Below are 25522 nucleotides of genomic sequence, written 5' to 3' on the forward strand. Positions count from 1 at the left end.
GGAAATAAACCATCAGGTAAGGATACATCTTAGTGGAACGATGAGGTCAGACAAGCGATAAAGACAAAACGTGAATGTTTCAATGTTTTGGGGAAATGCATGAGTGATGAGAACTTTGAAAAGTACAAGGAGGCTAGACGAGCCGCTAAAAAGGCAGTGCGTGATGCAAGGGCAAAAGTTAACCAAGAAGTGTATGCCAGGTTTGACACGAGAGAAGGAGAGAAGGATATCTATATATTGGCTCGCATAAGAGACCGAAAGACGAGTGATATTGGGAGAGTTAGGTATGTGAAAGATATGGACGACAAAGTTCTGGTTCAGGATAATGAAATAAAGGCTAGATGGAGTTTTTACTTTGATACTTTATTCAATGGACATCAGGAGCAAGGTTTTGGGGATGTAGAAGTAACACCAAACATGGTTAATCTGGAATTTGTGAGTAGAATACAAAAGATTGAAGTTAGAAAGGCGTTAAGGAAGATGGCGTCAAATAAAGCAGAGGGACCGGATGGTATAACCATAGAAGTTTGGAGGTGCTTCGGGGAGAAAGGAATCGAATGGGTAACCACGCTCTTCAACAAGATTTGGAGGAGCAACAAGATGCCATCAGCTTGGAGGAAAAGCACTCTTGTCCCTTTGTACAAGAATAAAGGTGATGTTCAAGAGTGTTCCAATTATAAGGGAATTAAACTTATGAGCCATACAATGAAGTTATGGGAGCGGATAATCGAGAAAAGGCTTAGGAAATGTGTAGACATCTCGGATAACCAAGTTGGATTTATGCCTGGGAGATCGACTATGTATGCGATTTTTATCATAAGACAGTTGATGGAGCACCACAGGACAAGAAGAAAGACTTGCGTATGGTTTTTATTGACTTGGAAAAGGCATATGATAGGGTACCGAGACAAGTACTTTGGTGGGCTTTGGCGAGAAAGGGTGTGTCGAGAAAATATATTGACCTCATAAAGGACATGTATGAGGGGGCTAGTGCAAGTGTTCGCACTAATGTTCGGAGAATGGAAGAACTTCCCATTACCATCGGGGTGCATCAAGGTTCCGCACTTAGTCCTTTTCTCTTTGCTGTAGTTATAGATGAGTTGACAAGGTATATTCAGGACGACATTCCTTGGTGTATGATATTTGCTGATGATATTGTGTTGATTTATGAGAAGAAAGAGGGGGTGAAGAGAAAATTGGAATTGTGGAGGCATAGTTTAGAGACTCATGGGTTTAGGCTAAGCAGGAGTAAGACCGAGAATTTGAGGTGTCAGTTCACTAACGTGGCGAGGTCGAGATCTACAGAGGCGGGGAGTATTATTTTCGATGGGAATGTTGTTGAGGGCTCAGATTTCTTCAGATATCTAGGATCTATTATTAAAAAAGATGGGGAGTTAGACGGAGATGTGGCTCAAATAATTAAAGCAGGATGGTTGAAATGGAAGAGCGCTTCAGGGTTTTTATGCGATAAAGATATGCCCCAAAGATTCAAAGGAAAATTTTATCGCACAATAATTAGGCCTGCCGACTTTACGGTTCCGAGTGTTGGGCCGTAAAACATTGTCACATTCACAAGATGAGTGAGATGCGTATGTTGAGGTGGATGTGCGGCCAAACAAGGAAAGATCGATTAAGTAATCAGGTGATTAAGGAAAAGGTAAAAGTGGCGCCAATAGAGGACAAGATGATGGAAAATCGACTAAGATGGTTTGGCCATATGAGAAGGAGGCCTATGGACGCACTAGTTAGGAGGTTGGAGACTTGGAAAACAGAAAAGGTCCCTAGGGGTAAAGGGAGACCGAGACAGACATGGTTGAGAGTGATAGAGCACTATATGAGATTTCTGGGGCTTGAGGAGATTATGGTGACGGAGAGGGCACAATAGAGGGAAAGGATACATGTGGATTTTTAGTGTATGATGTTATTTGACATATTTAGTGTTTTTATTTAATTTGTAAAAGAATTTATTTGTTCTTCTCTCCTTTATTACACCTTTTTTTACAAACCACTTTCTTATTTATTTTACTTGGTTTACTTTTAAGGTATTTCGGTTTTCAAAATCATTTTAGTCTTTATTCTTGATTTAAATTTTAAGTTTTTAATTCGATTTTAAAACCTATAAGTTTACGTTCACTTTGTATTATGTTTCGCTCTCCCTTTTGTTTTTTATTTTCTCCTTTTCTATTTTTCTCGCATTTTGAGGTGTGCGTTTACCCATGGACGGCTCTAAAGGATGATTCATGTCAGCTGACCCCAAATCATTTTGGGATTAAGGCTCTGATGTTGTTGTTGTTGTATGAAATCTAAAATTGTCTTTACTACTTTACATACTCACTTTTACAAATTCCGGTCTAACCAACAACTCTTCTATAAGACTGTCTTGGCCCAAAAGCAGAGAACCCCAAAGATAACATTTCATTTAATTTATATTTTAATTTTATTTTAACAGGACGATATTTTATGATAAAAATTAACCTATTTAAATATACAAGTTATTAATATAAAATTTTAGGTTATCAAAATAAAATATTTATTTTACAAGTCTATTAACTAATTTTTTGGGACCTTTGATTATTTGATTAAAAAAATGAGTTATAAGTTAGTTGTTTGGGCTTTTGCGTTTTATACTATAAAACAGTCCTATAGAACAATTTGTATTTAAGCAAAAATATAAAGTACCGATAATTCCGATCTATCTGGTCCATACTGAAACAAATCGAACCCGGACCAACATCTTAAAAAATGTTGGATTGAAGACCATACCGGAATTTTTATTTCCGATTTCGGTCCGATAGTTCCGATCTGAACCGGTTCATTTTTCCTGTCCGTACTGAATTTTGCACACCCTACTATAGATCTTATCAAAATAATCAGTTTGAAAATATATATTGGCTCAAGTTGTCGGCTAAGAACAAAGTTTTACTGTATGCCATTCAATTCTCTTTTATTTAATTTTTTTTTTTTTTTTTTTTTTTACAAAAGTAATACTCCGTAAGAAAAAGTGGTTCCATGTAAATGATTAAAACCTTCAAAGAGTGCTATATTTTTATACAATTTTGAGTGTAAAATAAAATATATTAACACAAATTCTCACTGAAGACGGACACTATCCGTCACTAGCTGAAGACGGATAGTGCTCCAAAGTTCTAAGATATAAACACATGTTTAATTAGGGATGAGCATTGGTTCAAGACCGGACTAGACCGGACCAAACCAGATGGGACTGAAGACCAAAATCGTGAATTTTGTGAACCGAAGACCGGACCTAAAAGTTTCGGTGTTGGACCGGACAAAACCCGAAATATTCAGTCTGATACGGTCTTAAACCTAATTGGACCGAAACTTATGATTTTTCCACTAATAATTATGCACTAATTAAATTTAGTTTCGCCAATCAAACATAATAAATAATCAACTATCATTTGATTTAAATAATCGTTAATATTGAGTTTGTAATGTCTTTTGTAGGTAAATTAGTGAATTATTTCAACAATTATAAAGATTAACCATAAAACAACATTGAACTCCGTCTTTTCGGTCCGGACCTAAAATGACCGGTGTTGGACCGGACCGGTCTGAAGACCAAAACCTAAAAAACTTTAGACCGAGGACCAAATCTAAAAAATTCGGTCCGGTTTCGATTCAGACCAAGTGGTCTGGTCTGATCCGATCGATTTTTCCGATCCAAACCTAAAGTTACTCAGCCCTAACGCTGCAACTCAACAATCCCATCATTAAACATAAATCTATACATGTATTTAAGACGTACTTCCTCCATTCAACTACATTCTACCACTTTACTTTTTTTTATCGTATTCACAAATGAGTATTCAATTGCAATTTTCTCTCAATACGTAAGTGAAAATATATTCATGTGGGATCTTGTTTGATTCGTCTTTAGAGTACATTAAAAATATCTAACTTTTACAATTTTTGCAAATACGTAGCTAACGATATTTACCGCGTAAAACACGCATTGAAAAACGTAAAAAAGCAAAGTGGTAGAGTGGAGTTGAATGGAGGAAGTAAAATTTGTTGTTTCCATACCATTCAATACACCCTTTCACGGTTAGCGCTACATGTCAAATCCATTATCCAACTCAATCTGATATCTATATATAAAATTGGGTTGCAAATGTGTGGATTCGACATTCATCATCTTTTAATTGGCTATGTTGAATGAAATAATTTGGTCACTATTAGATCGAGATACAAGTAACATTATTAGGATATTAGGCCCATTATGGTTTGCATAATTAGGGTTAGGGTTAATTAAGATGTGAGCTATTATAAATAGCTCTCAGCATATCTTATGTAAGACGACCTACAATTCAATAATACAATTCCTTTATGAAATATTCTCCTTTCTATAATCTTAACATGGTATCAGAGCCTCTTTCTTGAGGACTCTAAAATTGCTTCCGCTTTCTGCCGGTGGGCGAAATTATATGGTGCTCACCGGCGGGATTTTCGTTATCAATTTCTAAAAAAAAAAAAAGAAAAAAAAAAAGAAAAAAGGGGTAGAAATTTATTCGTCCAAATGTCCAATGATGGTGTAATGGCAATTTGATAACACCATTGAAGTTATCAATGAAGGTGCTATTTATTTCTTGCCGTTCCAACATTCAAACGGATGTTTTCGGTTGATAGAAATTTGTCATATTCCCACGGACTTCTTTTGCCAAAATATTTAAAAAAAAAAAAAAAAAGCAATCTCTTCCTTTTCTTTTGAAATTTGATTTAAATTCTCTTCTTCAAGGTGGTATTTAAATTGATATATTTGGAGTTCGAAAAGATCAACGTTCTCTAAATTTTGAAATTAACGGATAATTTCCGTTTTATTGATATTTGTCAGGTTCGATTAGGGTTCCTACAAATTAACTCATTTTCGACAAGTCCGAAAAACTTAACGTTCTTGTTCGATGAAATTTCTAGCGAGTCTTAATACTCGTTTATCTTACCAATCTTGCGAAGAAATTAATGAAGATGGAGAAGAGATGAAGATTTTGATTTTCTTGTCCCGAAAATAAAGACGTTTTTTTTTATTAATTATGATTTTATTGTAATTCTCCAATCGTAAAGTTAAATGACTACGATCGCTTTTACGATTCTTGGGAGAAATATTAGGATATTAGGCCCATTATGGTTTGCATAATTAGGGTTAGGGTTAATTAAGATGTGAGCTATTATAAATAGCTCTCAGCATATCTTATGTAAGACGACCTACAATTCAATAATACAATTCCTTTATGAAATATTCTCCTTTACATGTATATATTTCATGTATTTACAGTTAATATGTACTCCGAATTATGCAACTGAATTAACTGACTATGGTGACATATTATACTTGCAATATTTGTTTCTAACTCCCTATTTTTCTTTGAGCTTCTGCTGCAATGACGCGAAGCAGGAAGACAACGTCCCCTAGTAACACTCCTAATCGATCTAAACATAATAATAATTCATCGATTAATAATCTAAATAAATCAAAAAATATATTAGTATTACGCCAAGGGTACGGATTTGCGAGTGTTTAATCTCGATAAGGAACTAAATGTGATTTCGGAGTATAAATCCACATATGATGAGGAATGGCAAGAGGTTGGTCGCCGTCGTAATCGATTGCGCATTTCTACAACTGGTAAGACTCCGACATTACAAATTTTTATTGATGATGTTAAGAATGAGTTTGAATTCTAATCTATATTGATCTTTTGTTTTGTCCTTTGGACAAACCCACCTAATGCTGTAGTGGGAGGGTTTGGTTGAAGGATTTGGAAGAATATGTAGATTGATAAGATAGCTTTTCAACATAATGGAGTGTTTGATTAGATTTAAGAACAAATAGGATAAGCTAAATGCATTTCAATCTGGACCCCTATTATTTGACAGCAAGACCTTTACTGTTAAGGATTGGGTTCTAGATTCTAAGCTTGAGAAGCCTAAGCCTGCTGTTGTTCCAGGGTAGATTCGATTGTACAATCTGGATTTCATGTTTTGGAGCATAGCACTGCCAAAAATTGATGTGTTGGTTGGCACTCCTATTCAGTGTGACTGTGGTACTCAGGAGAAGGAATTCCTGGAGTATACAAGGTACATGGTGGAGGTATAGGTGGTCCAATCTCTTCCTGATTTTATTGAATTCCTTGATAAAAGTGGTATTTTAAGGACACAAAGGGTATACTATGAATGAAAACCTGTAGTGTGTGCTACATGCAAGGATATTGTGTATGAAACTGATAGTTGTAAGAATAAGAGAACAAAGATTGCTCCTAAACCTGTGCAAAAGCTATGGAAACTCAAGTATGTGGTTATTGTGGTAGCACGGCCTTGGGTTCAGCCTTCTCAGGGAATATATATTGGTACGCTGACAGTTTTGAATCCCACTTCAGTGGTTACTCTGATGCCTTACCAAGGGTCTATGTTCAATTTTGTGTCACCAGCTAGATTCATTAACAAATTTGCTAACAAAGGAGATGTTGGAGTTCAGAGTGGACCTTCCTTTATGGATGTGCTCAATTATTCCATAAGGAGGAAACTACTGAACAGTATTGAGAAGGGTAAGACCACATTACATTCTTATGGCTGTTGTAGGCTTTTGGAATGTTTGAGGTCTTAATAAAAGGATTACGTAAGGGGGATGTTAGAAGACTCTTGCATATAAATAATGTAGGTTTATTTGGGGTTGTTAAGATTAGAGTCAAAACTAAAAATGTTAATAAAGTTCAGCCGGGTTTAGGTATCAACTGGAAGTTTGTGGTTAATAATGATGTTAGGGATTGAGGTATAATTTGGGTTATGTGGGATGCTTCTCTGTGTGGATGTGGAAATTTCTATCCACGTGGGTTTTCAATAACTTGGAGTCGCCACCAAATTTAAGGAAATCCTGAAATCATTTTGGGAAATGAATTTGTGTGAAAGTACACGTTGAGAAGTTCATTAATAAAACACCCAACCCCGCTCGTTGTAAACAATGACCTCTACTAAATAAAAAAATGGCCAATTAGTTAAACGAGTATTTGTCGATATGCAACTGTTTCGGGTTGAAAATAATCAAGTCAACGTTGCCCAAGCTTGTGTCGGGTCAACACGTTCCTTTCAGATATTAGATGAGATGGTCACCCTTTGCCACGAGCTTTTCCTGCACACGTAACACACAGGGCCATAGGGGGGTGTCCCAAGGGGGCTCTACGATGCCTAAGTGTGACACCCTTAAATTTAGCCTTAATTAATTACGTAAATTCTACAGAAAAACTGACAGGATATGTTTGTAATTGGTTCAACTAGCCAAAAACCTGTAATTTCAAAAATTTTTCTAAACCAATCACAACATTTCCAACATTCCCAAGAGGCGGGTGCCAAAACCTGCAATGCTAACGAACTAATTTACATGCCATAGCTAACGATAAGAAAATGTAATGATACAAACCCAAAATAGAAAAGGGAGACATATGTCCCTTCAAATTATATACAAAACCAAAAGATAAAAGGTTTACTATAAGAATAGCCAAAACTAGGTCCAAGGTTCCATATGCTCACTAGCTGCCTCGTGACCCCAACAAAGCATCAACAACCTTTGTCAATCGCATTTTATACAAACACGAAAGCCACAATTCAGTGGGGAGTAACTTCGAGTCCTCCCAGCCACGAATCGTCAAAATTAATGTAACATGTAGTAAAACATGTAAACAATATGATAAACAATGTAATTATCATGTAAACTAACCTATGACCCCTAAACTGACCAAACTAAACTATCATGTGAATCATATAACAAATAGTAATCCAAAGTTTATCAACTGTAACCGGCTTACATCTCACCTATTATAGTTCATAAAATCACCATACAAGAAAGGGCAATATATCAAAGACAGGCATAAGTTCTTAGCACCGTCAATAGTCACTCTGTAACTCGAGTCTATACCACGAGGTAGGGAAGGTAATCGAACCGGTATCTTGGCTCAGCGGTTAATATTAATAAAACATGGCCAAGACACAACACAACCCTAGCCTAAAATCACTTGAGACCTAGACATGCGGATACACACCACCACCGCACCAAGACCCACAATTTTTCTAAAACAAAGTGAGTACCCTAAGGAGTCCACCAAAGGGTTGGCTAGTACTTAAGTTGACCACTTACTATCAAAATAAGTAACGAGGTCATGCCCCAACTTGGATATAAATCCACTAGTCAGGAACACAAAGGCTATCAAGCAGTGAACATATACTCGTCAGAGACTATAAAGACCTATCTATGATGAAGGCCGAAATACTCACCTAGGACCTAGTCCCAGCTAGTCCCAGCTTGAATACTTTAGCCCACACCACACGAGACAAGTAAGACACCCACTTAACCATAAGAGGACAAGAAGTCCAACTTACCAACCTAAATGCTAACATTCTATCATGTGAAAGGCTATATAAATGTCTATTCAAAGAAACAATCCAACAATATCCTCAATAAGTATTCAATACTAATTTCCAATTCTAACAATATTAACCATGTTAAAGGCTTCAGGGAATCTAGGGCCGTTTCTACAATATAAGAAGCTACTTAAATCAACTAATTACACATGTGAAATAAAAATATAATAAATGGCCTAAAACAAGAAAAAGGCCGATTATCTAATTCATTCAACCGAATTTTTACCATGCAACCCTGACCCTGCGACAGTACGGGTTAAATTGCGGTGACCAATCACTCAATTAATCGACATCGCATCGATCAAAGGGACTAAGGCTCGGTTTTCAAGACAATCAACAAAACATTACAATTATCGCTATATAATTCATTCTGAGCCTAATCTTTACAAATTTCATTTTCTAACCTATACTAACATGTGCAACTACCAAAATAAATATAATTTTTACCTTTAACATAATTTTTATTACTAATTTGATTTAATTCAAAAGTTTACCCATACATTACTTATTCTAATTATCTCGTTAATGAACCTAAAATGACGAACAATGCATGGAAAACCGCGATACAAGCAACGGGCTGACCCGGGCCGACCATGGGCCGTGGGCCTACCGGCTGCACTCTAGGGCCTCGATGCCGCCCCCTACACCTCTCTTTTTTTCATTTTTGTTCAATATAAGACCGTCTGAAACATAATTAATCGTTCCCAATACTAACTTGTTAGCTAAAACTAACAAAAATACATGGATTAAACATGCATGCATCAAATTTAATCATGTGAAAATTATTACTCAAACAAAAATCACAAAACATACAAAAACAACAAAGATTGTGACGATAATTCGTCGAGTAACTCGAAATATGTTACCTTAAGCTAGAAAATGAGCAATTAGCACCTTAAAAACCAAACCCTAACAAGCACTAGCCGCTATCCTCGACAATATACGAGTCCCCAAACTCGTCCTCCAATTCTTCACCTAATTAAACAATAAAAACACCATAATAAGTACATAAATACCGAAATTACCGAAAATTCGTCTTAAAACAACTTCAAGAAACCTGAAATTAAAACATACAAGGTTGTAGATCTCGACGAGAGGATTCCGGAAATGTAAATTTCGTGAAAATCCGAGTAGAAATGAGGGAGATGCGACGATTTTAGCTTGGAATTGTATATGAAAATGGTGTTTTGATGATTTTGGAATGTTGAAGAAGACAAAGAAAATCAGAAAAAATGAAGGGGAAGGGGGAGTGCCGCGTGAAAGGGAGGGGAAAGGAGGAAAGAGCGGGTTTGAGTCGGGATTTTTCGAGTCGGTTTTGACTCGTTTCGATAATAATTAAAACCGTAAGTCAAATGCAAATTCCGACAAGACCAAAGTTTTTAAACACGAGATTACAAGAAAATTAAATACTCATATGACCCATTTCCAAATTCGTTTACCCAATGTTCAAAAGAATTGTCATTTTCCCCCCGATACGCCCTTATTTCGAGTTTTACACGGTTTAAACTATTTTTAAACATCTCGAAACTATCAAAATAAATACTTTTCTTCAAAATATAATAAAATTATATTTCTTTGAATTATTTTTACTTTAAATACTTAAATATCAAATTTTATTTGATTAATAAATTATTTTCGAAATGTATTAACGGTCCGAAATTACGGGGCGTTACACTAAGTTAGTATGGTATCCTCAGATCTATAGCTGGGACCTTTGCCGTGAGGCTCAATTCCGGTCCCTCTCTTAGATGCTTTAGGTGGTTTTACTTCTAGAGAGAGAATGAAGTTGTTGTCGTTGTGATTGATTGACTGAATGTCGTTGTCTTTTCTTACAAGGGTCTTTTGTCTATATGTAAATGCCTTCCCTTAGAAGGAATCCGAGGGAATATATTTCTGTGAGAGAGGATGTGTACCTTACGTTTGACATGGCTGTCATTTGGACCCATTTGACCCGTCGATTGGCATGCGGGTTGGGTCGACTCGGCTTGCCCCATCAATTTGCCCCATATAGGATGGTGTCCGAGCCAGGCACCTGAGTGGTTACTCCCTTTGGATGACGGGTTAACACGGCCCTGTCGTTTAGGCGAGTTCGTGGGAGTCTTTTCATTTCAAATCATATTGCGCCATGTGGCGGCTTGGGGAGGTCCAACTACTCATCGCACTTTTCCCTTATAAATGCCTTTGATATGTGTGTTCACGAGTTGATATCTTTTGAGATTTGTTTCCGCGTTTCACTTGACAGGGTTGTTGGGAGCTTTGAGTGTGAAGTTCTCCTGATGTCGTCATCGTGAAGGAGCATTGTCGAGAGTAGGCAGCCAGCTGGATCGGAGGAGTCGGTCACGTCTTCAGTTTGTGCGCTTTTGGCTAAACTGGAGGAAGGTGAGGCGACTTCGAAGCCTGTGATCCCTTAGTCTGAGCTGGTTTTGGATGCTTGTAATACCCCGTGTTCTATGGTCGTGCACTCGGCTGAGTGCAGCTGGTGCACTCGACCGAGTGGTTTCGAGCACTCGATCGAGTGTACGGGTTCAGGCCCTGTTTTCGCGTGTTGGGCTCCGTGTGCTATATAAACTTCCATTTTAGTTTCTCTTTCATTTGGAAACCCTAAGAACTCTCTCTACTTTATCCTTACCACCTAAATCTTCTCAAACACTCTCAAACCTTATGCTTTGGAGATTTTCTCTTATCTTAGAAGATTTGCACTCAAGCTTCACATTCTCTCATTGCTTTACATTTGTAAGTTATTATTTACTCTTTTTTCCCTCCTTTTAATTATTAGTAGTAATCCTAAATTTTGGGGGTTTTGTCTTATGGAGATTTAATTAGAATGTTGGGTAATTAGATGATTTAATTAAGCGTTTAGGTGTATTATATTGTTGTAGAACATATTTGTGATAGGTATTACTTGATTAATTGTAGGAGTGGATTCTTAGAGGAGGATTAGTGTGCTTGTTTGTGCTAATTGGAATATTGTTAAAATGTAGGGTTTTCATACTTGGTTTCAATAATATGGATGTTTACATGTCTTGAATTGTTGTTGGTTTTGCATTATCGTATGATATTGAGTAATTGTTATTAGTTTCATATTATGGTGGGAATTCCATTGTAACATGATATTGGGTAGTTGGTGCTGAATTCATATTATTGTTTGAGCTTCATTATAATATAAGGATGAATAATGTTTGTGGTCTCATATTGTTGTTAGAGTGCATTATAACTTGATAATGAGATGTGGTATCTTAAAAGTATTGGAGTAATTGTTGGTACTCATGTTCATGGCATATTGAAGATGTATGTTTAATGTGAAATTTGCATATTGGCATATTGTGATACATATTGTGTATATCTGATTGTTGGTGGAGGTTGGTAGGTGTTGAATATTATTAACGAAGTTGTTGTTGTATTGTACGAATGTTGAGGAGACGTAAGGCGGGTCAGGAGACTGTCTTAGGCTTGCGTCACTTCTTGGGGTTTCTCATACCAAGAGGGATTTTCACGTTAATGGCTTGAGTATGGAGGGACCCGTGTGGTGTCACGATATCTGGCAGGGGTCCAGTTAGCGCCCAGGCTCGGTACCACGAGCGTGTCCCGAGTACCTATTTTACGGGCTGCGTTCCAGCTGTTTGGTGGGCGGTGCCGTCACCAGGCTATATATGGAGATGACGTGTGGTGGATGGATACTTGTTATTATGTGCTTCATAGATGCATTTGATGGTCAGGTCTACATGTTATGTCGTGAGCATTTATATTATTATAACAGACGTCTGTTGGTTGTGTGTAACTGTCCTCTGCTTTAATTTGAGTGGCCTGTGATGAACCATATGATATTTCCAGTCATATAAGGAGCAGTTTGAGTACAGGTTTAAATTTGGTAGCAAGTTGGATCACAGGCCGAGACATAGACTTTGGAGTCGAGTCCAGTGACCATGAGATAGTAGTTGTAGATTTTATCAGCGAGGTTGTAGTAGTCTCGACTTATATTATTCATTATGTAATTCATTATGTAATTCATTATGTAATTCATTAAACATGCTATTTATATAAAATGTTACTTAATTGTAGTTCCGATTCACTGTCTCTGGAAACCGAGATGGTGACGTCTCACGATTACCTTGGCCAGGTAAGAAGCGGGTGTTACAATGCTCTTCCCTGTATTCAGAGTCGGCATGGGGATGCTTGTAACCGAGTAAGGAAGGCATTATATGATCTTCTCTTCGGAGATCGAAGGTCGGTCGTGGTGCAGGTCGAGGATATGCGGATCATATTCGAGATGGCTAAGGATGAGGACTTTGACGTAGCAGAGGCGAAGTTCGCAGAGATTGATTTATCCCTCTCCAAGGCGATTGGAGCACCGGCCTCACAAGAGTCCTAGTGTAGGAATTTTGTCTTTGTTTGTAGTTGACACCTTTCTGTATTTGGGAATGAGTAGCTTCTTCCGCAATCTTTGTACTTTCATCCCTTTTCTTTGTGAGATAGAAACAACGATTCTTATCTTTTGTCACCTGCCATATGTTTATAAAAGGACGGTTTTACTTTGTTTTCGAGGAAGCACTCTCTTTGGGGGTCCCTAAAGTATACATTTTCTCTCCTTATTTTGTTGATGTCGATCGATGCCGATAGTGACATTGTTTTTACTCAGTCTGTTGGTGGCTCTTGCCCTTCTTTGTCGGGCAGTTATTCGCTGTCCACTATCGGTATGCTGAGTCGATCCTCGTCTCCTCGCGAATTGTCTTATGCGGCTGTCATAGAGCTTAAGGCGTCATTTTATGGCCTCAACTTGACGAGAAGGGTCTTCAATAGGGAGTTATATCGGCTACAATTCATGTTTTGCCGCTTGAAAGGCAGTTTGCTCCTAGGGCATGCGACGGTGGTTAGATCAGGTCATCTCTGAACCGCTGTAGCATGGCTGTGAAGCTGGTTCGGAAGTATAGGGCGAAGCGGAAGAGTCGTCTGAAATTTCTGGTTGGACGTGACTCGCTAGGTCGATCCTCTTTGGTAGGGGGTGATAGATCCTGTAGTCCCTTCAGTAGACAGGCTTTGACTTATTCTCCTGGATATTTCCGCTTCGTCTTCATCTTATAGTTCTATGTATGTAGCCTTTCCTTTGTGTGGTCGGCTAGTCTGTCGGATGTAGTTGTGATTTTTCTCTTACTCCTTAGGCTTTTCAGATCCAATTTGTTTTGAGCTTTTGACTTTAACTATAATACTCATGATTCTATTACACTTGTGATTGTATAAGCACGAGTTATGTATGGGTTTGGGTCATTTGAGCTGTGATAGTATTTAGGTCGATCGACCTGAGTGATGGGTAGATCGACCTAATGGTTGTGGTAGACGAGTTGGACATAGTCCAACATTGCTTTGGGCTTCCTAATCCGTTTTATTTTAGACTTAAACCTATATAAACCCTCTTAATCACTTTAGTCAGAGCTTTTGCTCATCAAAAACTCACACAAAAACCTAAGAAGAAAATAGAAGGGACCGAATAGCTAGGGCGCGATTGCATTCTTTATGACGATCGAGTCTAATCCAATTTCTTCTTCCTATTATAAGTTGTGTATACCGTTCTTCACCTTGTTAATTTATTAGAAGGGTAATTAACCCAATTACGACATTAATTAGTCTTATAAGATGGGATTTGGGAATAGTATTGCTAGATTAGGATGAGTAATATGTGAACTGTTCCTAATTGCGATATATTATACGATTGCTAGGCGGTGGATTCGTAGAAGAGCAATTCTAGGGGCTTGTTGATCCTTATCACAGGAGTTTTTATTGCTAAAGGTAGGGATAACCTTCCTACACAACTAAGTGTAATTTATATATAGATTATTGCTGTCGATAGCTTCATCAAAGGGGACGAATTTCTGACGAATAGCCTTGTGTCGACCGACCTGGACACATGGTCGATCGACCTACGGCGTATTTTAGTCATTTTTCACGTACTTGTTAATCATGGTTGTTGGGCATTGTGTTTTGAATATTTTACTGCGATATGGAACGAGATGAAGTATGGAATTGTATGCAGGAGCGTGTTTTGGGTGCTGGGTCGATCGACCATGCACTGAGGTCGATCGACCTATGCGTATGAGGCACATGGCTATACGTTACTTTAATTCTCTTGCGTGGTTATTGTTTATTAGATATTAAGATGTATTTATATATTTAAGGTGGAGTTACTAAGGCGTGGTGTCAGGGAGTTGCTGTGACACCCTTAAATCTTAGCGTTATCTAAAAACTTAAAGGCGTAAATTCTACGGAAAAACTGGTAGGATATGTTTGTAAATGGTTCAACTAGATCAAATTCCTGCAATTTCAAAAAATTTTCTAACTAAACCATTCACAACCAATCCAACATTCCCAATAGACGGGTGCCAAAACCTACAATTGCTACAATCTAACTTACTTAACACCGCTAAAGGTAAGAAAATACATAATGATACAACCCAAAATAGAAAAGGGAGACATATGTCCCTTCAAATTATATACAAACCAAAAGTTAAAAGGTTATTTACATAACCAAAAGATAAAAGGTTTCTACAAAAGAAAACCAAACTAGGTCCAAGGTTCCTTGCTCACTAGCTCGTCTGTGACCCCAACTAAGCATCAACGACCTGTCAATCGCATTTTATACAAACACGAAAGCCACAATTCAGTGGGGAGTAACTTCGAGTCCTCCCAGCCACGAATCGTCAAAATTAATGTCACATTAGTAGTTAATGTGTGCCTGTTGTTTGTTAAGTGTTTAGGTGATTGATAATGTGTTACTTTCGTTTTTCACATGATAGAAATAGCATGAGAATAATATTGCGATAAAATTTGTAATTTGGGCCAAAGCGAGTGCCAAGACTCGAAGTGGGCAGATTGACCGAACGAGTTTGGTCAAGCTAGGTTTAAACATCGCCTCGATTTGACCGATGACCCGTCGCGGGACTCGGGTCGAGGGTTTGTCTTTGAGGTGAGATTGGATGTTTTATGTTATGCCTTGATATTTGTAATTATCATTTCACATGTTGGTTGTTGGATGCTTTGGATGCTTTATACTTAAGTCTTGTTGCCTCTTTGCCATTTTAGCTTGTTCTCATGAATTATGAGATTAACGGTTAGCTGAAGTTTGGATTATTATTGATATTGAGGATATTGTTGGATTGTCTGCTGAATAGACATTTATATAGCCTTTCACATGATAGAATGTTAGCATTTATGTTGGTAAGTTAGACTCTTTGCCCTCTTATGGTTAAGTGGGTGTCTTACTTGTCTTGTGTGGTGTGGGCTAAAATATTCAAGCTAGGACTAGCTGGGACTAGGTCCTAGGTGAGTATTTCGGCCTTCATCATAGATAGGTCTTTATAGTCTTTGACGAGTATATGTTCACTGCTTGATAGCCTTTGTGTTCCTGACTAGTGGATGTTTATCCAAGTTGGGGCATGACCTCAGTTACTTATTTTGATAGTAAGTGGTCAGCTTAAGTACTAGCCAACCCTTCGGTGGTGTCCTTAGGGTACTCACTTCACTTTGTTTTAAAAAAAAAAGTTGTGGGTCTTGGGTGCGGTGGTGTGTATCCGCATGTCTAGGTCTGCGCAGATTTTAGGCTAGGGTTGTGTTGTCTCTTGGCCATGTTTTATTAATATTAACCGCTGAGCCAAGATACCGGTTCGATTACCTTCCCTACCTCGTGGTATAGACTCGAGTTACAAAGTGACTATTGACGGTGCTAAGAACTTATGCCTGTCTTTGATATATTGCCCTTTCTTGTATGGTGACTTTATGAATTGTAATAGGTGAGATGTAAGCGGTTCTGATTGATAAAGTTTGGATTACTATTTGAATTATATGATTCACATGATAGTTTAGTTTGGTCATTTTAGGGGTCATAGGTTAGATTATATGAAAATTACATTGTTTATAGTATTGTTTACATGTTACATTAATTTTGACGATTCGTGGCTGGGAGGACTCGAAGTTACTCCCCACTGAATTGTGGCTTTCGTGTTTGTATAAAATGCGATTGACAGGTCGTTGATGCTTAGTTGGGGTCACAGACGAGCTAGTGAGCAAGGAACCTTGGACCTAGTTTGGTTTTCTTTTGTAGAAACCTTTTATCTTTTGGTTATGTAAATAACCTTTTAACTTTTGGTTTGTATATAATTTGAAGGGACATATGTCTCCCTTTTCCATTTTGGGTTGTATCATTATGTATTTTCTTACCTTTAGCGGTGTTAAGTAAGTTAGATTGTAGCAATTGCAGGTTTTGGCACCCGTCTATTGGGAATGTTGGATTGGTTGTGAATGGTTTAGTTAGAAATTTTTTTGAAATTGCAGGAATTTGATCTAGTTGAACCATTTACAAACATATCCTACCAGTTTTTCCGTAGAATTTACGCCTTTAAGTTTTTAGATAACGCTAAGATTTAAGGGTGTCACAGTATGTAAACATAAGAATATGAATATGAATAACACATAGCCTTAGCATATAGATGCTAGACAATCGTGCTTATCATGTGAACAACAATATAACAACACATAGTCCTAGCACGTGAATACTAGACCGACTCATACTACACTATCATAATAGTATGGAAATGATATGGGAACCATTAGATTATGCTTAAAACGAGTTAAAATGAAGAAAAACGGTAAAAAAATAGGGTGTTAGGGGGACGGGCAGCAGGCCGGCAGGCCCGTGGCAGGCCCACGGCTAGCCCACGGTTGGCCCGGGTCGGTCCGTTGCTTGTTTCGCGGTTTTCCATGTTTTGTCCGTCATTTTAGGTTCATTAAGGATGTAATTAGAATAAGTACACATGGTTAAACTTGTGAAGTGAATCATAATAGTAACTAAAAGTTATGTTAATGGTAGAAAAATTATGTTATATTGATAATTATCACATGTTAGGATAGTTTACAAAATGAAATTGTAATTAATAGGCTCAAAATGAATTTTATAATTGTTGCGTTCTTGAATCGATGACCGTGAGCTTATCTAAAGCTAATGGAGTTATTACCCTTATGATAAAAAAATTTGAACTAAAGGTTTTGAAAATATTTTAATGTTTTTCACTGGTTTTAACGCCAATTAGTGTTAAAACTTGTTATGGAGGACGAGTTCGGGGACTCGTATATTGTAGAGGATAGCGGCTAGTTGTTGTTAGGGTTTCGATTTTGAGGGTGTCACAGTTGCGTCATTTATGAATGTGTATTTATAACACCCCTATATACGAAGGTGCCTTACCAAGGACCACCCTAGCATATAAATGTGTTACCATCGCGGTTGCCCAAGGTAAGTAGATCAAATAAACAATAACAGAACATTTATTAACTTATTCTTACAACTTAAACCAACGTGACAAGGATTACAACATTAACAACTGAAAGAACGCTAAGCATGAGTGACAGCGGCAACTTGCTAGATAGCGTGATGAATCGATTTCCTTCCATGTCCCGCAAGCAACATATTAACCAACACCTGCTAAAACAACTGCTCACAATCCCCGAATGGATCGCCACAGTTTTAGAAAACATAAACGGGGTCTGTTCACTGAATAATCAAGATAAGAAACACAGCAAACAACATTCAAGTCAATCCACAGACATTCCTCCAAGCTTCAACAGTAACTAGTAACCGACTAAACACTCAAGTGTGTAGCCCTGCTAGATTACCCATCGCAACAGGTAATCTTTGCCGCCAGTGGGGAACCGCAGCCTTATCCACCTAAGCCCCGCTCATCGCAACGAGCAATAACCCATGTTTATTAATGTGCACACCCCCCTTAGTCACAGGAACCACAAGAGGCGAATCACGGGCGTGAAGTCATTCCCGTAGATGACTCCACTCAGCCGAGGATGCACCTCGAGAACCATAGACAAACAATAACCAATCCAACATCAAAGAAAGACAATACCAATAACCATACTAATCATGCCAATACAACAATCAACATCGTCTTAAATCAATTAAGCAAGCAACTGAGTAGGGAAACCCTACCTTTTCTCTATTCCATGAAAGTGCATCCACCATACAAGCTAAGCACGACTCCATGACAAACCCTACAAGTAACACCCAGATCCTATCACTAAACTATTTAAGATCCACTGCAAGACAACGACAAATCACTAACTCACCTTGAGGCGCAGACCGATGTCGAGCGACAACTTGACTCGGTTACTCCATGCCTAGACCGTCGCCCTTCCCGAATTAATGTTCAAGGCCATTCTAGAAGGGTAGGGTGAGATGAGAGGATTGGGAGGGAGAGATATTAGGTTTATAAAGAGAAAGGAACCGTAAAAAATGAATTGGGTTTCTAATTCCACATTTTATAATTACACGCGGACAGATAAAGTACTCGATCGAGTATGGGTTTAATCGGCCGAGTACGCCACACTCGGTCGAGTATCTTAGCTACTCGGCCGAGTAGCCCTAACTAGGTCGGGTAACAAATTACGTTGGCCAACTAACCTCTCCCGTATCCCTTGCTAAGGATCTCATTTGGTCAATAGGCCGGTCAACGGGTCCCTAATCAGAGCGGGTATTACAGTTTTTCCCGTTTAGAAAGGAACTTTATCCCCGAAGCTTGTTCCCCACTTCCCCCAAAGCAACACAACAATGCAACTCAAGGGGTCACCTAGTACTTATGCGATAAGGGAAAGCCACGTAACTTAGGCAGTACTGAATAATGCCAACGTATACACGACAGCGTTATTACCACTACTTGACATGATTTAGACGACCATGAAGTCACTATGCTATTGCTATATGCAAACTGTCAAACTATTTAGATAACAAAGCTGATGTCGTATATTAGCTTAAGTTATGAAGCGACGGTTTAAAGACTAAAAAGTAATAAATTAAAGAAGTTTTGCTAACTTTGCCATATCTTTTGCCGCGATGTTATCTACCCCTCTAAAAATGAACTTTATCCCCGAAGTTCACCCCAACCATAAAACGAGGTATGCATAAAAGTAAAGACGACAATTTTGGAACATATACTACTTTTCTAACAATTAAAAGCATGTATGGGACATAAATAGGACAACCATGATCATGCAATTTAGAAATAAATTAACATGTAATCAACAAGCTAGGAGAGGCGTATACCACACATGACACGAAGAAGTATGATTTAATTATCACGCTATTATCCATATTAATGCTCATACCACTTCTGTCACAATTTCAAGCCCAACCAATGTACCATATGCTAGGTTCTTTAACCCTCTTATTAGACTCTTCTAATATACATCTAAGTTACCAGTTAATTTAGATGATTCAAATCTAGTTGCATGCAAACATAAACAATAATAAAGAGAGAAAACAATATTTTCCCTACATTGGAATAGATGGAAATATGGGCACAAAGAAGGACTCCTTCCAACCTTGTTCTTGAGCTATGAATATAAGGATGATCCTCCAAACTCAAGTGTAGAAGTTGCTCCTTTTGATTGCACCCAAGATTAGACCCAAATATTCCTTAATAATATTAACTAGATATTATTAGAAATTAAACCCTTAATATTGTTTCTATTACTACTTTAGTAATTATATAAGAATAATATGGTTGTTGTGTGTATTTTAGAGACATGTTTGCATGAGACAAGAATTACGAAAATGAGCAACAAAATTGCTCTTAAAAGCTCCCAAAAACCGCCACCCTCCTTGCACTAGTGGGCAATTACTTTTCCTTATTTTATTTTGCATGTAAACATAGGTATGATTACATTAGGGTGGGTCATTGTCATAAGCATGCAACTAGTATGATGATTACATGCAAGTTGATTATAAAATAAAATGCAAAATAAAAATATTGTCCAACAACACATATATTTCGGCCAACATGTGTATAAAATGGACCATTTTGATTTTATAATGTTTGTCAGACAAATATAAGAAAAAAAACTAACAAGTAATATACACTTAACTCTTAAGTGATAATTATGTCATTATATTGATATATAATGGGTCCTATTATGTCCAGTTAAATTAATTTACAACCCTTTGTAAATATAATCAACAAATAACCTCAACCTCTAAAAATACAAAACCTCGATTAATTTAACGAATTAACATTTAATTATTAAATTAAATCTTATTTAATCATATTAGAATAAGATATAAAATTTTATTAGTCAATCATCGTATAATTGAATAATAAAATTGTGTTGACTCAAGTTTTAAACTCGACTTCAACAAACTCACACAATTATATATATATATATATATATATATATATATATATATATATATATATATATATATATATATATATATATATATATATATATATATATATATAAGGGATCGATCAACTTTGTATCAAATACATTTGATCAGTTAATAGTTTGGGTTCCATCTTATAGATGTGACCTCAAGGGATCAACTGATCACCACCGTCAAACGACAGTAACGTCAAACTCTAGTCAGCCAATCGTTACCGATAAATGTTGATCAATTGACTATATATAATGTATCATCCCTTATGTATTCTTATTATGAGATTTAAATATGTGATCGCACTACTGTTGAGGACACATACTCCAACAATCTCCCACTTGTCCTAGACAAGTTTGCATCACCAATTCTCTTGTCGTATTACATCTCCCACTCAATGCAAGGTGTCTTGCAGGTCGTACTTGCATGTGATCATATCTAGAGTGGTTTCCTCGATCTGGAGAGTAACTGTTTGACCGGAATTATCTACCGTAGATACCTTCCGAGCATGGCCACGCATTTTCAGTTCACTACTCCTCAAATGGCCCTAAGATTTAGATAACAGTTGGACAATTCCTATCGCACAGTTCCCTTTGTTCAGCTAGAGTTCATGATGACCCAAAAGATGCCCATTTGCACTCCTTATTCGGAAGTTGTAGAGCAAAAATCAAAGCCAATTAGAAACTGTGCCGACTTGGGCGAACAGTCGCTAGTCAAAGAATCGAGTCAAAAAGAATACTATAGTAGCTCTCGCCACGACCAGGCTATATGAATTTCAAGAACTCCATAAGTGGTCACTGCCCGACAGAGTGTCCCATACAGTCTGCCTATGTAATCGACTAGTCATCTCTCATGACCCTATGACACTTTAACTTGCCATCAACAAACTCACAATCTAGTAACTAGGAGACGTCACCTCATATAAGTGACTAGGGGCCAATACTATGTTAATCCAGTTCACTTTTGATGTGACCATAATTAGCGTATATTTAGCCCCCGAATTAGCCTTGTTCCCATGCTTTTTAGTGCATATTTGGGTCATTTATTGTCTTTAGTTCTTTATTTTGCATATTCTTTGAGATTTTGATCCCTTGGTAGGAAAGAAGTGCAAATCTTGCATTTTCATGGCAAAACGAGACTAAATTGATCGAATCCAATGACCAAGCATCAAGGAGAGACAAGATTAGAAGGCCTTTGTACATATTATAGTAGATGAGCAATGTTGAGAAAGGATCCTTGAGTCCCCAAGGAAATCCCCAAGGATTTTATGAATAAAAGGGAAGAAAAGAAGAAGAAATGTTGCTGAGGCACAATCCGTGCGGTTTCTCCACAATCCGTCCGTCCTCCACAAGCACAATCCGTGCATTTTCCTCCAAAGACGCTCGGGTTTGCACCCGCCAGAATCCGCCCGTCCCGACTCCAAAACGCACGGATTCCTGTACAGCACAATTTCGTCTTCTTCAAGCTACAAAGAAAGAAGCCCTTCCTTCGGAAAATACCGGCTCCTCCCTGCTCAATCTAAAAAGTGTAATTACTAGTTTAGCCCTTAGTTAACCCTAATGCATCCCCCTAATTTCCACTATAAATACCCCATCAGTCTAATTAGAAGAGCATGTTCTTCTTATCAATTCTTAGAGTAGTTAATACCAATCAAATCTCTCTTTAGTTTTGTAATCAACAATTAATCAAGTTTTAATACAAGTTTTATTTCCTTAATCTCTCTTTTGTTCATCCTTTATTTTGGATAATTGAAGATTATTTGGGTTATTATTGGGAGATTGACAACCTCTCAATCAAGCATCAAGTACTTCTTTTATCTTTGCTTTATTATTGGAATCATTAGTAGGTATAATACTCTTAATCCCTTTTTAATTATTGTTAATTACTTTCATTTATTCATCATGTTTCATTTTGTTGGTATGATTGACAACCTTGCTAGCATGATCAACATGATAATGAGTGAGTAGTCTTTTAGCTAGGGTTAATGGGTGATTAGGGGAAACCAACATGGGGAATGATTCATGCTTAAATTAATATGCTTTCATGTTTTATTTGCTTGCTTGTTTTGATGTCAACTCATGCACATGTTATGTTTGATGAAATGTGAGCCTATGAATCCTTGCATTTTTTACCCATCACCTATCTTTTCAATGAGACTTGTAAGACATAAACCAACTCGAGTCTCATTAGACCATGCATGTTGTTGAGTAGGGAAGATTAAGTCGACTTGTAGGTGTTGTACAATCTAATCGATTCGGCGCCGGGACCAAAACTTTCCTAGGATTGTAAGATATAACCCAACTCAATCCATCACAACAATAATTGCTTGCTTATAATTTGAGAACATGTTTGTATGATCAATTCCCATGATTCCCCTATGACCCCATGACACCCTAGTGCTTTTTATCAATTGTTTACAACCCTTTTAATTCATCTTGCTTGTTTATTTCCATTGCTATTCTAGTTAGTGACCTTCTACATCAACCCAAATTGTGACACCCCTAAGACACCACTAGTTTCAATAGAAATCTCATCTCAATTCCTGTCCCTTGGGATCCGACCTTTACTTGCCTCTTTACTAATTGTAGAGTTGTTTGTGAAGCTATAAATTGTGTTTTGATTCGGACGTGACCCAACGACCACATCTATTTAATTGTGAACACGAAACGGACCGATCAAAAATGGCGCCGTTGCCGGGGACGGTGTTAACTTGATTTAGATTTTCTTACATTGTTATTAGTTGTGTCTTTCTTTGCCTTGGGGAAGTAAAACTCCTCAAGGTTTGTTCTAATTATTTTCAAGTTGTTTGATATTTTGCATGTCTAGAAGGTCACAAGGTGATTTGTTACCTTTTGATCGTGAAATTGAAAGAACTTTGACAACCAATAGGAGACTTGCTAGGAGGAATTTGAGAGGTATTAGTGAGATTGTAGATATTCAACCAACTATTGAGTTCATCAACCCTTTTGCAAGAGAAGGTGAGGAGGACCCATTAAAAAATACCCCACAAAATCAACCTACAATGCCGAAGTTTTCATCACATTCCGTACCTACCGAGGAGAACCTACCCAATGGTACTCCCACACCACAACATCTAACCGGAAATTTTATTGCTAAATCCGCCTTTATCCAACTAGTCGAAAGGAGCCAATTTGGGGGGATGTCTAGTGAAGACCCTCATTCTCATATGGAAACCTTTTGTGACTATTGTGATGCGATTTCTCAAACCGGTGTAACTCAAGACCAAATTCGATGGGTCTTTTTTCCTTTTTCTCTAATTGGCACCGCGAAACAATGGTTGAAGGGCCTTAATAAGGCCACTCTCGGGATTGATTCTTGGAAGAAGTTAGCTCTAGCTTTCTACAAAAAATTCTACCCACCGGAAAAGACTAACATGCTAAGAGCTCAAATTACGGGTTTTAAGCAAAGGGATGAAGAATCTTTGTATGAAGCTTGGGAGCGGTTCAAGGGAATTTGTCGCTCATCTCCTCACCATGGACTTAGCGAATGGTTCTTGGTACAACAATTTTGGAACGGTTTATATGAAGATTCAAGGAACATTCTCAACATGGGATCAAATGGAATGTTCACCGAAGTTGATGACAATCAAACATGGAACAAAATTGAGGAAATGGCGGTCCATAACTCACAATATAGTAGACCTCGCAAGGCTACTTGAGGAGGAAAGCATGAAGTGGACTCCGTTACTCAATTGGGTGCTCAACTTAGTGCTCACATTGACACAATCAATTTGAAATTTGAAAAAGCTATGGCTAGACTTGAAGAAGTCTCAAAATCACCAAAGCATCATGTTAATGCCATGACAGCATCCTTATCAATCCCAAGTGGGATATGTGAGAATTGTGGAACTTTGGGACATGACCAAAGTGAATGTAGGGGAACAATTGAACAAGTGAATGCTGCTTTCCAAGCATACAAGAGTGGTACCCCTTATTCCAACTATTACAATGAAAACACCAAATTCCATCCAAATCTCTCATAAAAAAGCCAAAATGTTCAAAACCCTCAAACAACATACACCCCACCTCCCATGAGAAACCAAAATCAAAGTCCCTTTTATAACCAAAACCAAGGTTACCAAAATCAAAATCCATACAATCACCAAAATGACCAAGGTTTTGATGTTCAAAAAGCGGTCCTCCAAATGCAAAAGAATCAACAAGAATTTTTCACTCAAATGCAAAAAGATAGCCAAGCAAAGGAAACCACCATCAACAACATCCTAGCTCACACCAAGATGTTGGAAACCCAATTGACTCAACTAGCATCTTCAAGCTCACAAAGACAAAAGGGGCAATTACCACCTCAAAGTAATCCCCCAAGACATGAAACGGTTAGTGCCATTCACTTGAGAAGTGGTACAAGGTATGAAGCACCGAAGAAGCAAGTTGAGGATGAAGTTGTGGAAGCTAGTGATAAAGAAGAAAGTGTGCAAAACTCCAAAGATAGAGAAACATCAAAAGAAGAGATTTCAAAGAAAAATGAAGACAAGGTCAAGGAGAAGGAGCCCATTGTAATTAGACTTCCTTTTCCAAGTCGTCAAGCCAAGCCCAAATTTGATGACCAACTTGGAAAGTTTATGGAAATTGTGAAGAATTTGGAAGTCTCGATTCCTTTCACGGAATTAATCAATCACGTGCCGGCCTATGCGAAATACATGAAAGACATCCTCACAAAGAAGAAGTCGATCCGGAAACTTGAGACTATCGCCTTCACTAAGGTGAGTAGTGCAATACTTCAAGGGTGTTCACCTCCAAAACTAAAGGATCCGGGAAGCTTCTCAATACCGTGTACCATTAGCGACACCACGATCAACAAAGCCTTATGTGATCTAGGGGCTAGTGTGAGTGTTATGCCGTACTCGGTGAGTAA

At 37.8% G+C, this 25522-nt stretch overlaps 2 long non-coding RNA genes and 1 other non-coding gene across 3 annotated transcripts; 1 reads left to right on the top strand and 2 right to left on the bottom strand.

Annotated features, from left to right (window-relative positions):
* Positions 1-5250: 5250 nt before the first annotated feature.
* On the top strand, positions 5251-12966 carry LOC141600283 (uncharacterized). The gene is made up of 2 exons (XR_012524284.1): positions 5251-5644; positions 10673-12966. It is a non-coding gene; the product is annotated as an uncharacterized LOC141600283 (long non-coding RNA).
* On the bottom strand, positions 7553-9634 carry LOC141598399 (uncharacterized). Its single transcript, XR_012523486.1, has 3 exons — positions 9505-9634; positions 9297-9405; positions 7553-7577 (listed from the first exon to the last, which is right to left on the bottom strand). It is a non-coding gene; the product is annotated as an uncharacterized LOC141598399 (long non-coding RNA).
* An 11057-nt stretch (positions 12967-24023) lies between the features above and the next one.
* LOC141603135 (small nucleolar RNA R71) lies at positions 24024-24130 on the bottom strand. The gene has a single exon (XR_012525031.1). It is a non-coding gene; the product is annotated as a small nucleolar RNA R71 (small nucleolar RNA).
* Between the last annotated feature and the right edge of the window lie 1392 nt (positions 24131-25522).

The sequence above is a fragment of the Silene latifolia genome, chromosome 9, assembly GCF_048544455.1.
Source record: "Silene latifolia isolate original U9 population chromosome 9, ASM4854445v1, whole genome shotgun sequence".
Taxonomy (NCBI): Eukaryota; Viridiplantae; Streptophyta; class Magnoliopsida; order Caryophyllales; family Caryophyllaceae; genus Silene; species Silene latifolia.